Source organism: Rutidosis leptorrhynchoides, chromosome 2 (assembly GCF_046630445.1).
Source record: "Rutidosis leptorrhynchoides isolate AG116_Rl617_1_P2 chromosome 2, CSIRO_AGI_Rlap_v1, whole genome shotgun sequence".
Lineage (NCBI taxonomy): Eukaryota > Viridiplantae > Streptophyta > Magnoliopsida > Asterales > Asteraceae > Rutidosis > Rutidosis leptorrhynchoides.
The window spans coordinates 4,439,980-4,450,147 of record NC_092334.1 but is presented as its reverse complement, the minus strand read 5'-3'; the positions used below and the strand labels follow the sequence as shown (position 1 = coordinate 4,450,147).

The following is a 10,168-nucleotide window of genomic DNA, read 5'->3' as shown; positions in this document are numbered from 1 at the left end:
AAAGATTAACCCGAACTTTCTAAAATTGGAAAATTACTATAAGTGGAAACTTTCCATAAATAGTAACCTTCCGAAAATGGAAATTCTTTAGTGAACCATTACTATCAATATAGTACTATATACTATTGTCTGTTAGGCAATGTCTGATCATACGTTCTATCTCTAGGTTGAGATCTCGGTCACGTCCTTCCGTTCAATTCTTTCGTGGAATATTCTTTTGTGCTACTAAGGTGATTTTCATAGCCACACTTTTACTATTTACTTAACTATTTATAACTTTTGGGGTGAGACACATGCTTGCTTTATAACTGTTTTACACTTAGACACAAGTACTAAATTGTTAACTATGCTGTCATGCTTTGATTCATGCTAAATCCCTACCGTAATATCGTCAATTGCTACGTTTAAATGCAAACTTAATTATTGTGAGTAGGCCTATTGAGAGTAACGTTTCTAACCATTCGACCGTTGGTCTTTGGTTACATAATAATGATTCCACGACACTGACAGTACAAGGTGTCATAGGGTAAACTTGTTTAGTAGCGATATTACAAAATGCAGCAACACTTTTAGATTGATATTTCTATATCAATCAACTTTAAACTAAATCTTGTGGTCTAAAACTTTGGATATTATTTATAAACCTGTGAATTTCACTCAACCTTTTTGGTTGACACTTTAAGCATGTTTTGTCTCAAGTGATGATTGAGCTAGCTGTTTGCAACTTTGTGATGATAGATTTGATGCTTGCATGGAGTCCACATCGCATATTACGTTTTAATAATAATGTAAACATGTATTACTGCTTCCGCTGTTTTATTAACAAAAGTTTTATTTAAAAAGTCTCATATAGAGTCGTTCTCGTTTATACAACTGTGTTATGATATGATTGGTCACAATTACCCCTGGTCCATTTTGGGGGGTGTGACAGATTTCGAATTTTTGAGGGCATAATCTTAAACACTTTCAGGAATAGTGTCATATTGACCAACTTCCCTTTTACCAACTTCCCTTTTACCAACTCAATGCAAATCCATACGCTTTGGACTTTACGTTTTAACTAAATTAGTCTAGACATAGTGTCTGGGTTGTACATGTCCTAATCCGCCCAAACTATAGCCGTTTTGCTCAACCTTAAATTCGTAGACTTTGAAAGTCGCGGCCCAAATTAAAAGAAAATTATATACCGATATTTGTATTCATAGGCTTTCATAAAGCATATATTGAGTAAAAACTTTTAAATGATTAAATCTATACATGCTAATTAAGTAGAGTATACTTCAACCAAATAAAAAAGTTTAACAAATGCAAATTCTGTTCTTAGGCTCCAATGTAACAGTTTCAACCCAAAGAAAAAAATTTGACAGTTCAAACAAATATCTGTGATCCCACTGTTAAAATACAAATCGAGCTAATTATTCAGTCTGACATTCATATCAATCTTGTTCTCTCTATATATCTTCTTGTGAGCTTAACAAATACTAGTAGATCGGTATCTAGTTGTTTTGTATCTGTACAAAAAACGCCAAATGTACGAGTAATATGAGACCAACCAAGATTCTTCTACTGTCCATTACTACCTAATACTAGCATGGGTGGCAGGTAAACTTTGAATCTTGACTATTTCACAACTAACTTGTCACGAATATGTTGAGGAATTCCATTTTCATCCGGAAAGCTAATGTTTGACTTTTTCAAGGTCAACGATCCATCTTCGTTAGCCATTATTTGACCATCTAGTCCAGCCAAAAAAGTATTACCGCCATTTCCATCATTTGAAGACATTGTCTTCAAGTGAAACTCCACTTGCTCGATTACCTTTGAGAACTGTGAAATCTCACCCTCTTCACCAGGTTTGGTTTCATCCTCCAAAGTCAAACCCGAGTGAAGGGTTGACTTTGAGTTTAACAATCCTGCACTCCCCTTTCTTCCTAAGAAATTAGAAATTCCCTCGTTGCTGAGGTGGCTCCCTGGTCTGCTGTTGTCATTCGGCTGTCTGAGTTGGTACAGTAACCAAAGGCTGAAAGCTGCAAATAATGCAAAATGAAGCACACGCTTGACAACAAATCCCTTGGACTGATTGCTTCGTGGGGTAGATTGGTAATTCAACATCATCTGCATAACGTATTCATCGGACTAGTTAATTAAATGTACCATACGATCTAAAATGAGGAAGTCATACAATAAAATGGATCCGCTTTTTAAACGAGAAAGATTTACAATAAGCGATTCTTGTAAACAACGAAAACAAAAGTAAAAAGATAAACATGAAGACTCCTGTTGTGAAAATTTTAAATCAAGAAGATAAGAGACAAAAAATGTTAATTTCGATAAAATCTTTTGATTAAGGCTAGTGATAAGTTGGTAATCTTACTTTTGTATCATTAACATATGTTTTCTTGCAACAACTTATATAAAATCAAGTTATTTAATCCCTAAACAACCAATCACCATAATTGATACAGTATTACCCATCAATACATACATTAATCATCACCAAATCATAGAAGAAAAATCATAACTCATTAACTCGGTCTTTTAACAACATAATACTACTATTCTGGATTTACTATTTCCATTTAATAAACCTTAACTGATACAGTAGAAGCAATCATCATCATTTTTATATGCATACATCCAAGATATGCACATCTATCTATTATTATGTTTAATATTATATCATGTTTGTATTTGTAGATACCTATATACACATATGCAAATAAATTACTCCGTATTCAAGTACATAAATAACAGCAGAATGATGCAAGAATATGAAAGATTGCATAGAAAAATGAAAATTCCATTTCTGCTTACTTCATCAAATTTACCCAAATTTCTAAATTATTTCCCCAGAAATATGAAACCATAACCCTAAAACAGAGTATACACAAAGTCAAAGAAACCCAAAATCAAAACCGTAAACAATCACATACCCATTAAAATTCAAACAAAACCCATCTTAAATATCAAGGAATCTTGAAAAGTTAAGCAATAAGAGTATCATAAAGCAAAATCTTTAAAGGAAACTTTACCTTTGGAATACGAATCGAATGTGATCACACGGTTGCTTGATCAAATACTTGATATTAAAAAAAGAAAAACTCTTATCCAATTACGATTATGAATTCTTAATACTGATTATGAATTATTTATGAAGGAATAATGATAAATCAACTTTTTGTGCCTCTTTATTGTGTTTGAATTAAAAGAGAAATTATTTGAAAATGAGGAGTTCAGAGAAAATGGTTGAGTTATGGTAGAAAAGTATGGTGAACAAGTCAGCAAATAACTGTTCTTAATGGATGACCAAACTACCCCTACGTGGGTTTTTGATTTAAAAATTGAGTTAGGATGTAAATAATAAAAATGTGGAGGACAAATTATAATTTTGGTAAAGGAGGTGACTGAAGAGTGCCGGCGGTGAAGGCTAAAAAGAGGGGTCACGGACGTTGACTCTTGAAAATCTGTTTGCAACTTTTGACTAGATATATGCATAGTTGGAGTAGTAAATTTCTAACCTATGATATGATATCTATTTAAGTTTAAACAATTAGGAAAACGGTTTGTGTATAAAAGGGGTGTTTGGAATTATTATACCTCAAGACCCAAACACTCAAAATCGGGTCAAATAGGTCAAATTTTCGGGTCAATTGAGTCTTGAGAAAAATTAGGCTTAACAATATAAATCAAAACTTAGAAAAAGATTCAAATAGATTTCTCACCAACCTATTGAGTCCTACACAAAAAATGAATGAACGGGTCTAATCGGTATCAATACTCAAAAATCAATAAATAGAAATGAGTCTAATGAGTTTTGTGAATGGGTCAAATGGGTCAAGCATAAAAAGTTTCATCCATAAAAAATTTATAAAGAACATTCGTGTTTATATCATTTATTATGTATATTGATATTTCTTATCTATATACATATAAATCTCGACTCCCATCTCCATAAATGAGGTCTTTACCTCTAATTTTTTACTCTTAATTACTCTATGCATTCACCCTTTTAACCCTAACCCTAAGGTCAATATTATTACATGTAAAGTTACTATTTTAATTTAATACAAAATGTAATGTAAAGTTACTATTTTAATTTAATACATAATTTACTATAAAACTTATTATTATTATTTTATTGGATATATCTGTACGGGCCTAAAATACAAAGGGATCCCTCCCCCTCCACCCCTGTATAACCGACAGCAAAACCAAAACCTCCCAAAATCGTCTGCATGTCTAATTAAGGAGGGTAGATCGAAGGAAACTTCCATTCGTCCACACCAGAAGGGTTGGGGTGCATCGTCTTCCCCCTAGGTCTCTCCAATTATAGGTAATTCGCCGGCCAATTCCCCAATTTGTTCCTAACCGGCGATCTTGACTCTAATTCCGGTGGCCATTGTCTGAGGTAAGACATTTATTTCATGAATTTCTTTATTAATTGCCATAATTATTTCTCAATAAATACAGATAATATACATTATAAACTGCTATAAAACTTATTATAATTAATATGGGGAAGTCGATTAGTCACCCCTTTGATATTCCCTCAAGCTGCCGGTGGAAATGTATGGTAGAAGGCTATAAATTGGTACTCCCACCCATGTTATTATGCATTACTACCAAAAACAAATATTGCAATGGCACTTCCTACTCAAAACCCCACAGTCCAACCTAACGAAAGAACTTATTCTTACCTTCATGAATTGCAGGTTGGTAAGGATGCGGAGGTCAGAATGATGATTTGCCGAACGTGGGATACACACACTAAATATGGGAAATACCTTAGCACCTACTTCATTGGTTCTAATGAGCGGGTTTGATAGTTATATATGTAATATATGTAATAGTTGTTCTTTTCAAAAAAACTCACCATGTTTCCAGATGTAAAGTTTATTTCTGTACATGTTCTTCATATACATGCCTCATTCTATCCATTTATGTTGTTTAGAATTCAATATATATATATATATATATATATATATATATATATATATATATATATATATATATATATAGAAGATGGATAAATCACTGTAAGTTTCAGATGTGGTTTTAAAGATTTATTTGTGTATATATATTTATGTATTTGTGTGCCTACAAACATTTATATAGATATATGTCTTCTCTGTTAGTATTAGTCTTTGTGTTTATTAACAACAATTTGGTCATATTTATATTTGGATGAATATGTTTAAAGATAGTTTTAACTTCTCTGCCTATATCTATAATATATTGTGGGTTCTGTTTGTATATGTTTCTATATTCATGGAGGTAGAGTTACATATATATAAAGAATTTGTTCATATTTACATTAGAATGAATATGTTGTGTTTGTATATGTTTATATATGCATATGAGTAGACAAACATATATATAAAGAATCCATATAGAATGATGACATCTCTGACCTCATTCCCTGGCTGCCTTTTGCCATTTATATTTACTGCTACTATTACCTACTTATTCCAATGGCATTTTCCCCAGCTACCCTAACGTACATACTATTTCTCAGGTGGCAATGTTATCCGGGCCACATGGTGTACGGACATTTGCAAGGGCTGGCATTATCAACAAATTTACCTACTAATTCACAGGTTAGCTTTTTAGTCCGTACAACTTTGTGTAATACCATTGCCTTTATTTAACTCCTTGATTGTTTGTATCAAATTACTCAACCCTGTATATTTAATAATTCTTTTCTTTGAGTACCCTTATGTCCCGATTATAGAGCCGCCCCATTTTAAGCTAACGAATCTGTATTCCTTCATTTTGTATATATTTAGCCCCTAATCCCCTCACACCGGACAATAAATGGTTGGCCACACTGTTTTCTAAATATTAGTCCCTTTAAAGTCGTTATAGAATGAGTATATGATCTTTCCCTAAATTGATGGTATCCATTTCCTATACATGCTCCCCCACACTACCTCTGTTAGGAAAAACTAACAATTACAAGTTTACAATTGGTCATATGCCAGTTGTATAAATATTGGTGTTTTTTTTAATAGTGCAGTAACATGTTTATGCCGTAGCTGGTCCTCAAGGTTACGTTTCGTGTATACCGGTACACTGACTGAAATCAACAGCTCTGTGACTCTTATATAGTAGGCGGGTAATCAGGTGATATGTACCAGCTACAATTCTTCTTATTCTTTATGCTGATTTAACTTTTATTTGTGGCTAAATTTATGTGTTTATATTCCGTTCATGCTTTATGATTCGTTCAATGTGTTGTTCACCCTGTTTGTTGTACTTGAACTGTTAAATACACTGACTGCTTATGGTCACTCTACAGCCTTTTAACACACCTTTGGGAAACATACATTTGACTATTTATTAGTGCAGGTCTCCGGTCCGTCTTCGTCCAAATCACAAATTTTGTTCCAGCTGCATATCCGTGATAGATCGGGTGTGCTGTCACTTAATTAGCCTATTTCCCACTGCCAGTCAGTCTATACAGCCCTAACTTTGCCGTTCTAAACAATTGAATGCAGGTGATCTGCTTTGTCCTGTAGACCATGTTGCATACAAATAACTGCAATTCCCCCAATGTTTATAAATAGCTACCTATTGAATGAAACTGTTAGACTCTCTTGAATCATGTCTCTTCCATGCCTCATAAGTTTATCTTATCATAAAAGTCGTTTGTAATTGTTATGCCTCATAAGTTTACCTTATCATAAAAGTCGTTTGTAATTGTTGGAATACAAATTTTAGCTGTCGTTGTTTCGTATGTACAACTTTCATGTAGAAACCCAATGAAACTAAAAATTTCATCAGCTCTATCGACCCCCGACACTTTGTACCTATTAGCCATTGTTTGATGCTCCCGTTAACGCCAACTGACATGTCCACCCTCAAACATGCCCCGTGCAACGCACGGGCATTGACCACTAGTGTATATTTTATAAATAACAATAACTAAAATAATGTAATAAATGTAAAAAAGGTGATGTAAAATAATTGTAAACGATTTAAAGAAGTCATCTATAGTTTCTATTATATTGCTAAAATGATGATGTCATTATTAGGCTAATTCTTTTGTTAAGAAAAAATCAAAAAGAAAAAGAAAAAAATCTAAGCATGGTGGGTGATGTCATTAATCTAAATAATTTTGAATTAAAATTAAATCTTATTAATTGATTATTATTATTATTAAATCTTATTAATAATTATTTTAATTATTAAATTTAAATTATTTTAAATTATTTAATTTAATATTTTGAATTGAGTACGAGAAGGTATAAAAGTTAGACAGAAGAAAACAAATTCTACATTTATATTTTAATTTACACTTTTAAAATAAAATGAAAACCAATATTATCTCTTATAATTGGATGTGGATTGTTTAATATGCATTTTAGGTGTTTGATGAAATGTTCATCTGACGAGTTTCTTCGTCGGACTGTGTGGTTCCACGGGTCATTAAACTAAATAACTTTAGCATTTACGTTCACTTGATACCTAAAACATATCATTAAACTGTTTCGTTTTAAACAAACCCGTGGTTTCACGGGTCATTTCACTAGTTTAATTTATTTTACTTTTTGAGGTGCATGGTCATTAATATTAATATTTACACTAATTAATGAAAAAATTATTTATCTTTAATGAGATACCAACTGCATAATTAGGCAAACTTCGATAATCAATCACGTGGGAAAACAAAACAACTAACTATGGTGCAATATGATACAAACCTCATGAATCAAAGCGTATTTTTTCCAAATTATATAAATTAACACATTAATACATGCAATAACTATACAATATTTAAAAGTTAAATACTAAAAATAATTTTGAATATAGTGATAACTTTATGTCTAGACTGACCTTTACACTAACGCTTCATATATTTTAATTAAATACACAAGTGCAAATTTTATTATCTATCCACTCAAATTGTTATACGAACTCTTCAACTGTCCTCAAGTTATGTATAAATTCATAGTAACTTAAATAAATTGTAATCGTAATAAATTTACATATTTATTAGTTAATCTTCTTTGCCTTCCAACTAATCATTAAAATCTTTTAGTCAAAGATAAATAAAAGTAAACATAGATACAGTTAGGGTTATTGTTTTATATATATATATATATATATATATATATATATATATATATACCTTTTTTTTTTTTTTTTTTTGCCAAAGCATACAATGGATTACTATAAAAATATATAGAGTATGAATCGAGAAAAAAGGAAATAAAGCCAACCGAAGCTATATACAATGAAATAATACAAAGGAAAATTAAAATGAAAAACTAGCCGATCCCGTTCCTAGAGTTTGCAGCAAAAATGAAGTAGCTCGGATTAATTAGCCATTGTTGCCATTGAAGAGAACATCGTTTTAGACTGTAACATTCCGTTTTCCCGTACGTATCAAAAGGTACCTACTTAGTCATTTGTACGTTTATAACTCGTTAGCTTATGCGTAAATGTATGAATATATATACATATATGTGCACTTGATAATGTTTGCATGTATAAGTTTAATCATGGGTTTGGTTAGCGCTAAGTCTTGTGAGACTCTTGTGGAAGGCTAGGTGAACATAGGAAGCGGGTTTGGATTGTGCAAAGTAAATAAAATCGAAAAGTGTTTAAGTTGGCCGAGCTGTCCAGTTCTAGCCATAGGCCGCGCCACGATAATTGGGTCCGCGCCGCGGCATAACAAGCAAATTGGGATCAGAAGTTGGCTTAAGAAGGGTATATTTTCCCTTTATGTGTAGCGCCGCGACGATTAAGGTCGCGCCGCGACAGTTCTGCAGTTCTGATTCCGGTTTTAGCTTAAATTAAATGACTTTGAGGGATAAAACGGTAATTTGACATGTAAATCTGATGGGAGCATTAACTCTCCACCACACATCCATTTATTTCATTTTTATTTCCATTTTCTTTCCTATTTCTCTCCCAAAACACAAAACCCACCTAGCTTGATCTTGAGATTTGAAGTTGGAGATTTGTGAATCAAACCTAGGAGCGAGATTTAAAGTTGTTCTCCTTGTTACTAGCTACAAGAAGATAGTCTCGGTAAGTTCTAACTCTAAATTTTGAGTTTTAATTGGTTAATGACTAGGGTTTTGGGTACTAGAGATTTGTAAGACCCATTTGGTGGTAAAATGGGTGAGTTTGGGTTATGTTGTTGTAATGAAACCCTAATAGCCACAATCTAGGGTTTTGACCTTGTGATTTGAGGTTGTAAGTGTCAGTTGGTGTTGTTAGTCACTAATGCACTTTAAGAATTATGAAAGAAGTGTTAATGGGTAAGTTTGACTTGATTGTGAGTCTAAGTAATATAAAATGGGTCAAAATGTACTAATGGACCTAATTAGATGAAATGGGTATGGATTACCCTAAGTTTTGTGTTAATTGAAGTTAATAGACTTTAATTCACTAGTCTTAGTGATTAAAGTCGAGACTTGGCCATTTATGGGCGGTTGTGAGTAGTTGAGTCATTTAATGCAATTTGGGTCATTAAATGCTCAAGTGGGAGTATTGTGGTTAATCCCACTAGTTGTGAAATTGAATGTGCACTTAATGATTTAAGTACATTGCATTGAAGCTCGGAAGTGCTAAATCATCACCCTTGTGACAAGGTGAGTAGAATAATTATGCGTTCATGTATATGGCATGTTTATTTGTGAATGTTATGGTATGAACCACGTGCCGGTAGTGTCATAACATGTGTGGGATAAGATGTGAACCACGAGCCGGTAGCATCGAGTGTGAACCACGAGCCGGTAGCACTATAAACTAAGATGTGAACCACGAGCCGGTAGCATCGAGTGTGAACCACAAGCCGGTAGCACTATAAACTAAGATGTGAACCACGAGCCGGTAGCATCGAGTGTGAACCACGAGCCGGTAGCACTATAAACGAGTATGACTCAAATGCGTATGGTGTGAACCACGAGCCGGTAGCACATAGCGTTATTGGTTAACCATATTGAGATTGTTGATTTGTTTAGCATATTATATATATATGATGAGTTGAGTATATGCTAATGAAGTGGCGTGATAATGTACGACTTGTTGGTGTTACGTTTATGTTGACATGTTATTTGAGTTACAAGTGCGTATAAGGTATTAGGTATTGTGATTGCAAATGGATAGGTTATATATATGTATGTATAATTGTTGCACTCACTAAGCATTGATTACC

General features: G+C 33.0%; 1 long non-coding RNA gene across 1 annotated transcript; it reads right to left on the bottom strand.

The window, feature by feature from the left end:
* Positions 1-1,279: 1,279 nt before the first annotated feature.
* LOC139890498 (uncharacterized) lies at positions 1,280-3,251 on the bottom strand. The gene is made up of 2 exons (XR_011773336.1): positions 3,033-3,251; positions 1,280-2,115 (listed from the first exon to the last, which is right to left on the bottom strand). It is a non-coding gene; the product is annotated as an uncharacterized lncRNA (long non-coding RNA).
* Positions 3,252-10,168: the final 6,917 nt, after the last annotated feature.